General features: G+C 36.6%; 1 protein-coding gene across 1 annotated transcript in view; it reads left to right on the top strand.

The window, feature by feature from the left end:
- The window catches only part of ERC2 (ELKS/RAB6-interacting/CAST family member 2), a gene marked incomplete at both ends in the record, with an annotated part of 345,331 nt that overhangs the window by 41,616 nt on the left and 288,511 nt on the right, over positions 1–15,204 (top strand). The window lies entirely within an intron of this gene.

Below are 15,204 nucleotides of genomic sequence, written 5' to 3'. Positions count from 1 at the left end.
CATAATGTCACTTTGAAATACTGTGCTGATGGCTGTGCTCTGCTTTGAGAGACCTTAAATTTGATCCCAAGCCCACCTGCATCAGCTGCCCACATCACTTGTAAATGCATATTCGGGACTGGATTTGGGATGATTGGATTTGTACAATCGAAACAAAATCTGGCCTAGTGTCAAGCCCATCTGCCCCTTTAGATCCCAGCAGTGTTCTCATGTGACTGTCAGGCAAACAAGGCAGGGTGAGTCTTCCTCACAAAGACCCTGCTAAGGAGGGTGAAAATTGCAGAGAGGTCGTGTACAAGCTTCACACAGCAAGGGAAGTCAGGAGAAACAGGTCTGTTTGCTTAGAAACTCAGCAGCAGCATGGTCACTAAAAACACCAATTTGCCTGACAGATCAAAGTGCAAATGAAATTAGTGCAAGAGCTTAAGAATTAGTGCTCGAGATTAAGAACAGCTATTTGCATCTAGAGATTGTTGTCAAAATATTTTCTTTGCTATGGACAAATTATTTTATATTTATCTTATGGTCTTCTCTAACCTAGAATATGTATTGAGGCCTCAGTAGTTTCTGCTGCCCATTTGAAGCTTAGAAAGTGGAGAATTTCATGATACCTTTCAGTAAAGTTTTCTTGTCAAAGTGTGGATCCTGAATCTCTTCACAGGCAGAATTTTAATTAAAACTGATGCAACACATAATGGGTTCTGAAAGGAGTTGCATAAGGAGCTACTGATACTGAATTTGTGATGAGGGAGAGCTGTGGAATAAGTTCTGTAAACTAGCAGACAAGTTTCTGGATTTAGGTCTGCATACACTCTGTTTTCAAGGGTGGATGATGATGTGGTTGTATTTCATCTGTTGTATCAGTATCACTTAAGTTTGTGAACCCTAATTTGGCTGTATATTGGACATGAGGAAATTCAAAGAAAGTTTCTGATGAGAATGGTAATCAAGGACAGTGAGAAATAGAACTAAATTGAGCTTGAAAAGTAGATAAAATGAAAGGTTCTAAGTAAAGTCCTTTGGCATCCAGTTTATTGATTAGTCTAAGGAATGCTGAAAGGAGTTATTGCTACCTATAGACTGTGCATGTTTCTCCTGTATTTATACTGAATTAATTTGATGTTCCCCCCTGGGTTATTCTTGGGGGCAGGGAAAAAAGTTGTTTCTCCCTCAGTTGATATGAGAATATAGAGGTTGTCTTTTGTCTGGAGTGCTGCAAGAATAGAATGCAAATAAAATGGGATTTACTGTTTATGACATACTGATATACCTTGGTGAGTGGTCAAGGTTTAAAATTTTGCTGGATTTGTTGCCTGGAATCTGTCCCAGCCAGATTGGCAGGACCATCTAATGTTTTGGAGATTTTGGCTCACAAGTTCCTTTTTTTTAAGAATTCTAAGAATTTCTAAGAATTCAAGGCTTTGGGTGAAGTCTGTCTCTTCAGCTCTCTTTCTGTTGCATGGTATTTATAGTTTGTTTTTTTATTTATTTTTTTAAATTTCTGCATATTTGAAGTTTGTTGTAGGGAGCTTGGAAGTATGATGTGTAGGCTGTAGGAACTCTTCCGAAACAAAATATAGTAGGTGCCTGTTTGTTTATCCAGGATTCTGGATTTTATTTCTCTGGTGGGCTCTTGGAAAATGTTCTGAGGTTCAAAGTTTTTCTTTTGCTTTCTTGTTATGGAAAGTTGTCTGCATGCTTTGAAGTAACATCTGACATTATGTACAGTTAAAAGTATTACGTATTTGTTAAAAGTCCAAATAGATCAACCTTTGGTCTTTGTGTGTAGCTTGGTTAAGTCCTTGTTCTGCAGTGCTCATTTGAATTTGTCTCTGCTTTTACTCTTCATCCTGCACAATACAGGTTCTTAATATGATAAACCAGAGGTTACTGTGTTGAATCTTCTGCAACAGCCTCCCCAGTGGATTGATATTTTTATTTTCTTAACTAGTGTTTGTAGGTTTTCATCCTAACTGTGTAAATCACCTGGCAGAGTTACTGATCATTTTCTTCCTCCTGAGAATGCTGTAAAAGTAGGCTAGGACTTGGAGATATTTTTAATGAATTTCATTCATGAGTTATTTAGTATTCACTCCAATTGTGTTAATCTTTCTATACCTTTAACAAAATATTTGTCATTTTAGAACATCGTCTAAAATACTCTGCTTTCTTTATTTTTACAGGTTGGAGTATAGCTCAAGTGTTGAGTGTATTTCTGAGAAGCTAGCATTGGGTCATGTGTAATGTTCTGTTTGATCAAATCCTGGATGGCTGTTTCTTCTTTTTAAGTAGTTTTACTATTTTATTTCTGCTGCTGCACTTGAAACTGTGCCAGGGGAGGTTCAGGAGGATTTTCTTCATGGAAGGGGTTGTTAAATGCTGGAAGGGACAACTCAGGGAGGTGGTGGTGTCACCATCCCTGGAGGTGTTCAAGAAATGACTGGATGTGGCACTCATCTAATTGTCTAATTGTTACCACCATGGTCTAATTGATAAGATGGAGATGGTCAAAGATTTTGGACTTGATGATCTTGGAGGTCTTTTCCAACCTTAATGATTTGGTGATTCTGTGAAACAAGTTAAGGATGATAAAGTTCTGTGTAGCATCATCTGAAATTATTTGACAAATAGTTTGTGTGTCAGTTTACCTTTACAATGATAGATTTTGCTCTAGTTTCCAGCAGAAAGAGTGCTGTCTATGGAAAAAAGTTAATGTGGTTCAAACGAGGTTGAATGTGGAAAAAAATAGCTGAAGACTTCTGATTTTATTCAGTCTCAACACTACATTAAATTGTCTAGCTGGTAACTTTTTCAAAGTTCACTTAACTAGGTAGAGAGAAATAACTTCTTGTTGTCTTTAAGACTTTACCTTGTCAATCACTAATTTTCTGCCAATTTCACACAAAAATGCACATTACCAGAAATAAATATCCTACTGTTGATTGGCTGAATATCCAAGAATCATGCAGAAATTTCTCTTTTTTAAGCCATTGATTGCTTCTTCCCCCTGCCCCCTCCCCCCCCATGACTAGCCTTAGCAGAATTTCATAATTATAGCTGCATTCAAAGACCTGGAATTTCTCTAGGCTTTAGATGGTATTTCTTAGAGGAAGTACAGGAGAGAGTAATGGAAATGGCTAGTGTACTAGAGGCAGAGAAGTAACTCCAGAAAATAAAACAATAGGGTTTTTTTTTCTTCCTTTGTTTTCATATTCTTAGTAGATACAGACTAACCGTGGTGTGTCGACTTTGTGGCCCTCAAAGATTGTACCTTTCTGCGGTGTGCAGTCCACTGCATCTTTAAACTTGGTTTCACAGAAGCAAACTTGTGATGACGGTTTTGCTCAAGCTTTGTGTTTGAAGGTCTTAGAAATGGCAAATGTGAGGCCCATTGTAGAGCAGGAGGAGGAGAATAAAGCTGAAGTTGGAATCCTGCTCTTTTACAGGAATAGCAAAGAATGTCAGTGTCGGCAAGGTTCACTAAAATGTTGGGAAATCAGCTATGCAAAAAATGGTGTTAGATTTCTTTCCAGTATCAAGGAATTTAAAATCTAGGCAACAAGCTTTCACAGGGATAGCCAAATTCCCAGCTTAGAGATAGTTACAGCAAAGGTTTCCTTAGTTCCTGATTGACAAAGTAAGAGAGAACAAATAACAGCTCTGAGTAACAGTGTGAACATGTGTTTCTGCTTCAGTTTGGGAGATGCAGCCTCTTAAAGGAATGTTGAGCTCTTTTTCATGCCTTCTGAGGATTTCTGCCCAGATTGCACTTGGTTTTTCATCACTGAATTAGACTGAATCCTATGCTTTTAACTCACTTGATTATTTTTGTTAGTGTTTTTCAAAGGTAGCTGAAATTTATTGTTATTTTCTGAAAAAAAAATTAATAGCTTTTGCTTTGATAAGGAAATTAATATATCCTGTAGGGGACAAAGTGGTCTTTGCAAGCAGACTTAAGGAAAGGCCCATTCTTGGTCTGTTAGTGGTTGAAAAATCTGTCTTGGAGCCATAATGTCATACTATGGCATTCTTCCTGTTCAGAATTAAGTATCATGAAGATCACTTAAATATACATTCCTGTCAGAAAACACAAGATGCCTGACTTAAAGTTCTTAAATTGGTCATCACATGTCTTTTAGAATTTTAAATAAACATTTGTTTCTCTATAACTTAGGGAGAACTGTGGGTAATACGGGGATTTTATCATGTGGAAATCTAGCACAGATGTTTGGTATTACTTTTTTTTAAACATAGTGACCACACATAATTTACCCTAAGTACCATTAAGTATTTTTTTATTATTGCTATTAAAAACTTGCCTAAGGCGAAGTCCCACTAAGTCTCTAGTGAAGTCAAATGTTAAAATTCCAGCAAGTATTTTATTATATATACATACACGTATATTACACATGCCCTCTCTGTACAACATACAATTTCACTAAAACAAATTCTGAGATCATATAGGATTTTATATACACATTTTAACTCTTATCTTGCATGTATTCTTAAAATAATTTTGTTGCTCATGGTTTAAAGTTACAGGTTTTTTATATTTAGTAGAAAGAAGAACAACACATCTTTATTATAATTTGAAGTGTACTTCTAAACTTTCAAGTTTTTTTTTAAAAACTTTGCTCTATCTTTGAACTCAGCTTGGTCAAATAATGAAGGCTGCTGATAGGATTTGAACTGCCATCATGAATTAGTTATTGCATGTTTTTAAAGTTATTAATGGAGCAAAGTTCCTTCTTCCACTGTGAATAGAACAGATGCCTTGCAGACTTTTGGTGTTTACTGTAAATGTCTTACACTGGAGCCAGTAGTAATTTACTAAGGAAATGCTTTATCAACACCAAACGTTTCTTCCCTGAAGTTGGTTACACAGATTAACAGCCATTCTAGACTGAGCTTTTTAATTAGGTTCATTAATGCCTCTTTCTTTTTATTTCTTCTGGCTCCACTCAAAATATTCATCTTATCATTTTCTATAAAGACAACATCAAAATATCAATAATAATACGTGTTTTTAAGGTGACCCCTTAAGTATACAGGAGGACTCTGCAGTGCTGGCAGTCACTGGAGACATGAGAAAGTAGACAGAACCTGATTATGCTCTAGGGAACAGTTGTTACTTCTAACATAGCCCATTCAGATTTTGCTATGTCCTGTGATATGCTTGCCAGGGTGCTTGGTTGCAGTAGTTTTTGTAAGTTCATGAAGGATTAGAAAGCTTTGTTCATTTAGAAATCAGGTTCCTTAAAAACAGGATTGACCTCCATGACACCTCCACCAGTAGCTTGGAATCTCATGTATGAGAAAGCTGTCTGTTCGAAACTGCCATGTCTCATAGTAGCAAATAAAGAAATTATTTTTGGAAGAGAGAAAAATCAGATTCATAAATAAGCTGGATTTCTATACCTTTCCATGTGTCGATGTGGTAAGTATTGATCCTGCCAGCATTCCTGGGAAGTGCATCCTTTAGAAGGCAATCTGGGGACTGGCTTGAATTGCTGTAACTCAAGTATTGTCCCCCGATGTAAAATACTGTCTTTGCAAGGCTCTTTGCTCAGTTCACACATTTACCACTTTCTGGTTGCATGTCAAGATTTTAGAGACAAGCCACAATGAAATAGAGAAAAAGGATGAATTTTGGTTTCTTTCATATTCCCTGATCTGTAAACCTGCTGCTACTCATTTCTGTGCCAATAACTTCATTATTCTATAATGTAATTAACTTTCTCTAGCTCCATCCTTCCTGTCCTTTTTCATATGAATGACTATAGCTTATGTAGGTGACTCATAGCTCTGACATGCTGATTTATTTTCGCAGAATCAGAACTGAATTTCCAGGGAAGGGGAGAGTTGGTTACCCTTGAATTCCAGTGTACACTTCTCTGATTTAGACTCTCTGTGTTAGCTAAGTTGAGACTCCTTTTTCTTAGGAAAGATTCAGCCTTTTAGCTGGACTGGAAATCTATGTATTGTCACACAAACTGGAGTTCCAGAAAACTGCAACAGGCCAATCTCCTGCCAGAGTCTATATCTGTGTGTGTATATATGTATTGAACACATTTTTTCCTTTGCAGAGATGCAAAGCCTCAAAAGAAGAAAATGTGTTTTTTCATCTTAAAAAAACCCTCCTCCACCCCCCAGTCTGCTGAAATAGAACAGTTTTTCATTTGCTAAATTTTTTCCTTGTACAAGTCTTAAACTCTGTGTAAGAAAATGAGTTTTGCCTTGGTATGCGCTGGCTTATTTTAGTAATAAAAGTGGAAGTTTTATTGTAGGTAGTAGAACACAGCTAATAATGTAAACCCTTTCTAAAGTTTCACCTAAAACTCATCTTGATGAAGGAAAAGTGTAATGTTAGATTAAACTATTTAACAAAACAATATTTCTGATTTAGTGAATAGATGATCATATCCTAATTTTATAGATATAGTAATTGGCTTGTGAGGAAATCCTCATAATAGGAAAATTTTTGGTTGTTGACAGTTTGAGGCTGGTATTCCAACATGATTAAAAGGCTTTTAATATATTTATGCACAAACACAAAATTTGATAATGGCTATAAATACATCTCACTATAAAGATTTGGCTAAAATATTGGTGAATAACCCCAATGTGCTCTGAAAGACATATCCTCTGAAAATGTGGATTTGTTTGAAAGCACTGAGGACAAAATTCTGTTTGTTTGTAATTTTTTTTTTTTTTGGGAGTCAAATGAGGTCAGTGGGATTGACTGATTTAAGGGGAATAGGATTAGATTTGAGAGAATAAATGAATCCAGACTTGGTTACTGCTTGGCCGCACTATGGGAAGGAAATAGTTTGCTGTAGCTTTTCTGTAGGTAGAGCCAATGTCTTCACCTGCTTGGCATATCTCCATTTATCAGCACATCATCTCCCTGAAACAAGACCCTTTAGAAAACAAACAAAACAACCCAAATGTTTAGAGCCAATTATGTCTAATGAGTGTATTTAGCATAGTTACTGGTCTGTGTGTTCTTTATTGCCCTGCTTCTTACACAATTTACTTGCATATATTCTTTCTAAATACATACTTTGTGTTCTCTCCTAGCCACCTGTGACAATGGAAGATTTTGTACATAGTCCAAGTTCCACTGATGTTACTAAAAAAAGAAAAATGATGTAATAATTGACAGAGCAATGCTTAGTCAGCTGATGGCTGTACTTGGTAATTGCAAGCAGGTTCTTAGTGGTGTTTCACTGACTTGTGGGTACTATATCCTCCATTAACAAAGCTCTTATGCTGCCATTGATCCGTGGTGTTGTCTCATTCCTAATTCACTTCAAACTAGTATTTCTTGGGAAAGACTTCCAAATGGGGCTACTAAACAACCATTATTAAAGGGAATGAGCTTCACACACCTTTCTTGTTAAAACCTGCATGTGGAGAATGCATTATTTTCATTTGCTAATAGATAACTAACATCTAGTTAGATATTTTTTGTAGTCACACTGCTTTAATTGGATTTGGCTCTTTCACATTTCATTTCCCTGAATATAAATTTATTTACAAAAATACAGAGATCTTAGGTTTTAGATTTATAACAGTGAATATAAGCTAAAACATGTGGGTTTATTTTCTTTAGCTCATTATTTGACTCAAAACTAAACATTGGAAAAAGATATTTCTCTAATACATGAACTTTAGAAGGAGAACTTTAGGAATTTCTCAGTTCATGAGCTCCTTTCAGCAAGTTCCTGCAAATACAGAGTTAGTTTTCTACTTTTTCATTTTCAGCTGAATTTTTTCAAGGTTTATTAACTAAATCAGTGGTCTTCAGATGCTGAGCAAGAACTAGTGCATTGATTACTAGGTATTTGAAAGTATGGGGGAAAAGATGGGGCCCTAAACAATTCCTAAAAATCAGCCAGTAGCTAACTTGGAAGATTTGCATCCTTCACGTAGAGCATGAAGGCACTAGGTGGCTCTCTTGAACGAAGATTGTGTTTCAGTCTTGTTTTCACAGATGATCTCACCCTATTTGTTATTTTTCATTGCTCTTTTTACAATGGTAGGGCTTGAAGTCAATGCAAAGACAATTCCACACAGATTTTATTTTAGTCTGTGATCTGCATGCAGTTTAGAACAGCTATGTCTAAGAACCAAAGCAAGGAGACTGAAAAGGATAGTGCAGCTCTCTACAGAAAATGAGGAATGCAGTCTGAAGGGATTAGTGGAATTTGGTCCCAATGTGTTAGTCAAGGTTTGTAATTTAATTTACAAAAGTGAAAGAGCAAAATGAGGGGTCATTTTCCTCTTTGAATGGGTTGGAGTTTGACCATATCTGCTCTAAAACTGCAACTGCCAAAACACATCTGAAAGCACATTGGGGGACCAGCAGCACTAATTTCAGATGTTAGCAAGTTTTTAGCAGTGCTGAGTTAAAACCACAGCCTCTCTCAGCTTGAGGTACCTGTGAGACACTGGGCACTCCCATGGCTCCAGCGTTCCTTGTTTCAATATCTGGGGGAAGAAGCTGCCATTCCAAAGAACAGTGTTTTCATGGAGAAAGCACATTTTTCTTTTATATCTTAAGAATCATAGGCAATGTCTTTGCTGATGAATTTTTCTGTCCCCAAATATGAGTAATTAAGCTTTTTGCTATATGCTATTTCTTAAGTGATTGTGTAGGTGTCAGATAGATGAGAACACCCAATATACTCTCTGATCAGTTGTTGTCTTTGCTGTCATCTATTAAACATCTCTTTTGATGAAGAGTTACAGTATCCTTGGGGAATTACCATGCTGATAATTCCCTAAGATGTACTGTTCATTCTCCTTTTTTTTTTTTTTAAAATTTTTAGTTGTTTTTTTTTTTTTTTAACCCCAAATGGAAGGTGCCTGTGCAGGTTTCCATAGCTTGAACAATGCAGTGGTGGAGAATTTTTCTGATTTTGTAGTGCAGTTAACACATACATGCCACAAACAACTTTTTCCTCTTGTAGAGCTTTCTCACAAAGGAAGTAGAATCTATATTCTATTTAAAAATGTACCATTGTAGCATAGGAGGAAGGATTTTTATTGCAGATGCATTGTTATCCCAACAAAAATGTTGGTCTGTTTCAGAGCCTTGGTGGACTGAACACCTGCATGTTTCAGAGTCAGAACAATCAGTTTGTTCTCACTTGTTCCTGATCTGCCTGTAGAGAGTAATTTTCATCTCTCAACTTACAAATGGCATACTTTCACATAGGAGGACATGTGGCAGAGAAAAGATTTTCTTCTGATAACAAGTTTCAGAAACCATTATCAAAATAATGTTACCTTTTAGCCTCTCAACAGCATTGTGAGTGTTTACAGAGGTCTTGGCAGTGCTTACTCCCCATCTGCATCATTAAGGCACATCATGATTGGCCAGAAAAAGGAATTCTTACCAGGAGATTGGGAACAGACAAGCATAGGCCCCCAGCAAAAAAAAGTTCATTTTAACACCAACTCAGATAATAGAATTTATCGAAACAATAGCAGGCTTCAGGATGGTAAGATAGAGCTTCTGGAAGGATTCCAGATCAGGGCTACTTCGATCATTTGTTTCCTCAGTGTCCTTCAGCAGGAGGGCTTTCTTGTTTCTGTTGCATGTATCTGAAAGCCCGGTGCCACATGCAAAATTCTTCTTTAATTTATTAACCATTTTTTTCTGAATGGCTTGCTTTCCAGCAAAGTCTAAAAAAATACTGGTTTAAACATCCAGAAAACCTGAGTGGTTTTTGTGTCTGATAGAAAAAATGGAGTTAGAAAGTTTCATAAAGACTTCCCTTTTATTTCTTTGGAAACGAATTATGAATACATTATTATCAGGTTGAGTATTCCTAGTATATAAATTTGTGGTGGTTGAACTTCACAAGAATCTTTCAGCCAATTTTGTGGCACTTTAGCTCTAATGGTAAAGGTATTTGAATATTTCCTATGATCCCTTCCTGCTAGAATCAAAGGCCGTATAACAGTGATGAACTCCATAAACAGGGAAAGGTGTAGGCTGTGAAATTAAAATGCTGCCAAGCAGGGTTTGGAGCTGGTATGTGCATCATGATGTGATACTTGTGAAATGCTTACCAGTTATTTACAAAATGCTGACAGTTTCAGCAGAAGCTCTCCTGGGAAGAGGAGCAAAAGAGCTGGCTTAACATATTTAGTTTGCCAGCTGTAGGGGTTATGCACTTTCTTTGGGATAGATATTTACTACAGGAAAGTAAAATCTAGGCAATTTGGAGCATGAAGGAATTTACGAAGAAAGCTCTTTTTGTCAGATTAAAAAAGGCTTTATACATGATCTGAATAATTGCATTTGCCATTATGACAGCTACATTTATTTGACTGTGTTCCCTCCAGGTCAAAGTTATGTATCATAAACTTGGCAGTCATTAGTGTTTCTGGTCTTTCACTGGACTGTTGCAACTTGAGGTTGCAGTGACTCACACATTTATGAAAGACCTGCAAGAATTTTGTTTCCACACGAACGCCCTCCCCTTCTTTTTCAGAGCAGAGTTAAATATTCCAGATCTAATGTATTGAAGTTCTTTGTCTATCACCCCTTTTCCATTTCACTTTGAAGGAGGTATTCAATGAAAGCAGTATCAGCCAGTATCAGAGTGAAACAATTGAGACTTCTCTGTGGGACTTTTGGCCCACTTTGGTATTTAGTGTGTGTCAACATCAGGTGATTGTGATGAAGCTGTACTCAAAATTTCTGCCCAAGACGAGTTTCAGAATTGCACATTTAATCAGGTTATATGCTAGCTTCTATTCCTTTTGAGACACACTGAAATAATGAAAAAACTGTTTGGCACTTTTAGATATCAGAAACGCCTTTTTATTTGAAGGTTTGGAGCCCTTCTTCCCCAAACTGTTAGTCCTGAGGACAGTTTAAAAATGTTACTGTCTCTCTGAATACTCCCTGAATTACTGTTAAGTATCTGTCTCTGAATATATTCAGAACTTTTCTTTCCTGAAGTGTTACATAGTGCTTGGGGTTCACTGAGAAAGAAACACAAGGACAAACAACTTGGAAAAAGTAAAGCTTACCAGCTTGTCTGTCCTCTGGATTTCTTTGAGATGTTTTGACCTTTCTGTATTCAACTTCACACCCCCCTCCACTCTCATCTGCACTTGGGGCACAAAGATAAGCAGCAGTCATGCCTTGTTCTTCATCTCTCATCCTGGGAGTGCAGCCCTGATGCAGGTGCAGTGTAAGTGGCAGCTGTTTCAACTCTGTTCCAGGTGTGTGAAGCACAGGAGTAATTTTGTGTGGCTGCCTGGCTCTCACACCTGCCTGGATGCACAGCTTGGACTTCAGTTATTCCCAACCTCCTCAAAATGCCATTACTTGGGAATGAGAGCTGCATGTAGATAAATACAAACAGTGTACACAAAATCCATGTGAATGTGCAGACTATGAATCTCTCTTTTCCAAGTGAATTTCCTGGCTACAGGAATACAGTATTCTATGTAAGTAATGTGCCATATATAGGATCTTTATAGAAAGTGATATTTGTGGTATTAATGGCTTTGTAAAAATGTTTTGGGAGATGATTTGTATTAGTTCTTTTGGAATAGCAGTACTATGTGAAATGTCTCATAAAAGAGATGGATTCTGAAGACAGCCAAATGCTCTTTTAAAGATATTTTAGACAAGTATTTTTTTTCTCCAATGTAAATTCAAACTTGGGTTCACTGGAATCCATAAGTGTTCTCTAATAACTCTGAGAAAGTGATAATACCAATGCTTCTGCCACAAATGTTTCCAAATGCAAAAGTAACTTTTCTTTAGTGACACAATAAAATTTATATAAATGTCAGGAAGAAGAAAAGAGTGGGGTTTTGAGTGTAGGAATGTAATTCTCTGTAGGACACCTAGTTTGTTTTCAGAAATAAAATGGAACTGTCTGTATTTTGCACTAATTCTGTCTTTTGCATGCCTTCAGAGCTCTTAATGTCCAAACTGTACCTTCCAGCAGATTTGAAGCACTACACATCCTGATTCTTGGTGTAAAAATAAATTAAAAAATTGACACTTCCTGTGAGGGAGAGGCAATACATACACAGAGCATGTTGAAACTGTGGAGCCTCTAACAGAATGCTTGGCAGTTGTGGAGAGATACACTTCAGAAAATAGTTTTTGCCGTGCTTTCTTGAGTGAATAGCACATCAAAAGCTTGCTGGGGAAAGGAAATATCTTTAAAAGTTTTCATTGTATTCTTAGCTGTGTTAAACCAGTTTATTAAGAGTGGATTTATGCACTCTGGTACCTGAACAAAGTAATTTGTATTGGGATTGTTCAATGTGATGACAGAACTGGAAGTCATTATTACATTGTTATTACACTTGTATTTCTCTTTGCTGGCAAGTTCCTGAAGGACGTGAGCTTTTAGATGTTGTCACACTCAGAGACAGAGTCTTACCTAACCTGGAAACCAGCAAGATAAAAAAAGCAGGAAATGACCTGTAAAGAACAAAGTTCTTTGGGATTTTCAGGGACTGGTTGGGGATTTCTTGAAAAGCAACTGAGTTAATGATTGATCGTGGAGGAAGGAGTGAAAATAATGAGGTGTCATTAATTTTTCATAATTGTCAGCACTACAGGTGATAACTGGAAGCAATATATTGCTTTGTCTTGAAAGCACATGTCAAAAGCTGTTTTAGATGTCATTGCACCATAACAGCTGAGCAAAAATATACTATGCTTCTGTAAGAATCTGTTAATCTTGTGTAATTTAATGCACTGAGAAATCAAATCTAACTTCTTCTTTTTTTTTTTTTCTCAGTTCGGTTAAATGAGCAATTCTTTGACTCTTTAGTGAAAGTCTGTCTTGCTTTTAAGTGTTAAGATAAAATAGCACTGAATTAAAAGATGGTTTTAAACTTTATTTTTTTTTTCCAGTAGCACGTGGACTGTTACAGTATGGGCTATGATTTATTTATTAATTTTTTTTATTGGGCCATCTGTTCATGAAATATTGCTTAATAGAAAGAAAACAGGAAAGGCAAAAATATCAGAAAGTAACTGAGAAAAGTCTTACACTGCAGCTTGCTGGGTGGTATGTGAAAAATACAAGTTTTTCACTGCCTTTTAGACTATGTGTTCATTATCATAGCAGAACAGCAGCTTTGGAGCTAAGGAGTTAGTACTGAGGATATTTTGGGGGTTTATATTGTGTGGGGTTTTTTTCATCTCTGCTCTTTCTTTTTGATATAAACATACTACAGACTTTCATAGTTTTGATCTTTAAGACATATTGTGTTAGAGTTAAACGATGGTTTTACAGAGCTATTTCTATGGTCCATTAGGCTGTAGTATTACTCTTTCATAAGTCCTGTTACTACAATGCATTGTTTAGTTCGTGCACACCATGTTTAGTCAATAAACAAGCATCCAGAGCATGTGGAAAGTTCATTTTCTAGAGGTTTTGGAAAAATCTAATTATGTGAGATAATGTGTTACGGTAATGCAGAAGCTAAAGTATAAAATACGTTCACTTGTAACCTGAGCAGTGCCCAGAGTGCTTTCTGTTAAATGTTTTCTGTTGGAAATTACTGGCATTAAAATCTCAGCAGGTTTTTTTTCTGATGAAGGAAAACCCTTTGAATGGTGCTGGTATTATGATTTTGCTTAAAGTCTTGACAAAATCTAATTTCATAACTTAGAATATTCAGGATGCTTTGTTTCCATGTAATATTACCAGAGAAATGGTCTGAGAAGTAAAGTGAGATGTACCTGTTCCACATTTTGCTTGGCTTCTTTGAATAGGCTCTGCTGGTATTTTAGGGTATTTGGAACTTAATAGGATATTATCTTAATTTCTTTATGGTTGAAGGACACTGAGCAAAATTTCAGAAATAATTTTAGAAATTAAAGGCTGTGTAATATGTGTTCATGGCATGAACCTTTGAAGCCCTGTGAGCTTTATATGTATTCATGTGAAAATAACAGCATTTGTGCTTAGATAATATGCAAAACTCCTACCATCTGCAAAAACTGAGGGGACAGCTCTCTTTGTGATGCCTCAATATACCATGAGATTTTTGGTCCTCAAACTACTAAAATGGTAAATACTTTTTCTGTAGCAGCTTGGGATTTTTCAGAATTAGTGGAAAGAAAACTCAGTAGCTTTCCAACAGTTTGGCAGAAGCTCTGCATTCAGGGCAATGTTGTGTTTCCCAGGTGGATATTTGAGGATGTCCAGCCCTAGTGAAGGTAGTTAGTACAAGTGTGCTGAGCGGAGCTGCTCAAGGATGGAAGGGCAGAACACACTGTACATCCCCATTAAACTGAGTTCTAAGAGCAAGGCAAAGAATGTTCTGTAATTCAGGTATATTTCAATTTTGAGCAAACACTTTGTGTCTTAGTGCTGGCAGTATTAGAGGCACTTCTGAACATGTGCACAAAATATAAAAGGGACAACTACAGTTCCTTCCGCTGTTGCAAGGAAGTTTTTGTGTAAATGTTTTATTCTGAGTATCTGTACTTAAAAATTACAATTAAATCTCTGAGAGACTTACTTTTTGGATATCCCACCTTCCAGCCAGGAGAATATTCAGATCTTTTGGTTTAGATTTGAGTTTCTCAGATTCTGAAGTCACACAGTGAGAGAACCCCAAGAGGTTATTTGTATAAGTTGTGTTACCTGGAAAATAATTTTCCTGCTCTCTCCAACTATTGCTGCTGTGTCTGAGTAGTTCTTGCTCTGTTCATTAGGCCTCACCCTGAGGCAGGGTCTCTTCTCACTCAAGCTTGAAAGTTCTGGTCTACTGTCAACTAAATCCGTATTTAATGACCTTATAGAGCTAATCTAATAATAGAAGTACAGAGTCTGCTTTTCCTTCATCTGGTATCTGCAGATAAAGTAAACTTTTACAGTTCAGATGGGTATGGATAAATAATGATTAACAGCCAAATATGGATATAAACATCTGTATTTAGATGTTGGTAATTGAGCATAACCACGTTTAAATGCTATGCCTGGAATATTTGGTGTGCAACTATTGGAGACCCATATGACTATCAGAAAAATCCTACCTCATGAGTAAGGCTGGAGAGTGTTGAGTATTTTAAAGTAAAAATAATTTATATGAATTTTAATTATTGAAAGAAACCCCACCCCAACAACAGTCAAACCCCTGAGAAATGCATAAGCAAAACAGCAATGTGTCGAACCTTATCTTTAATTCTAACTTCTA

This window comes from Coloeus monedula (genome assembly GCF_965178545.1).
Source record: "Coloeus monedula genome assembly, chromosome: 11".
In the NCBI taxonomy this organism is placed as follows: Eukaryota; Metazoa; Chordata; class Aves; order Passeriformes; family Corvidae; genus Coloeus; species Coloeus monedula.
This window is presented reverse-complemented; position numbering and strand designations above follow the sequence as displayed.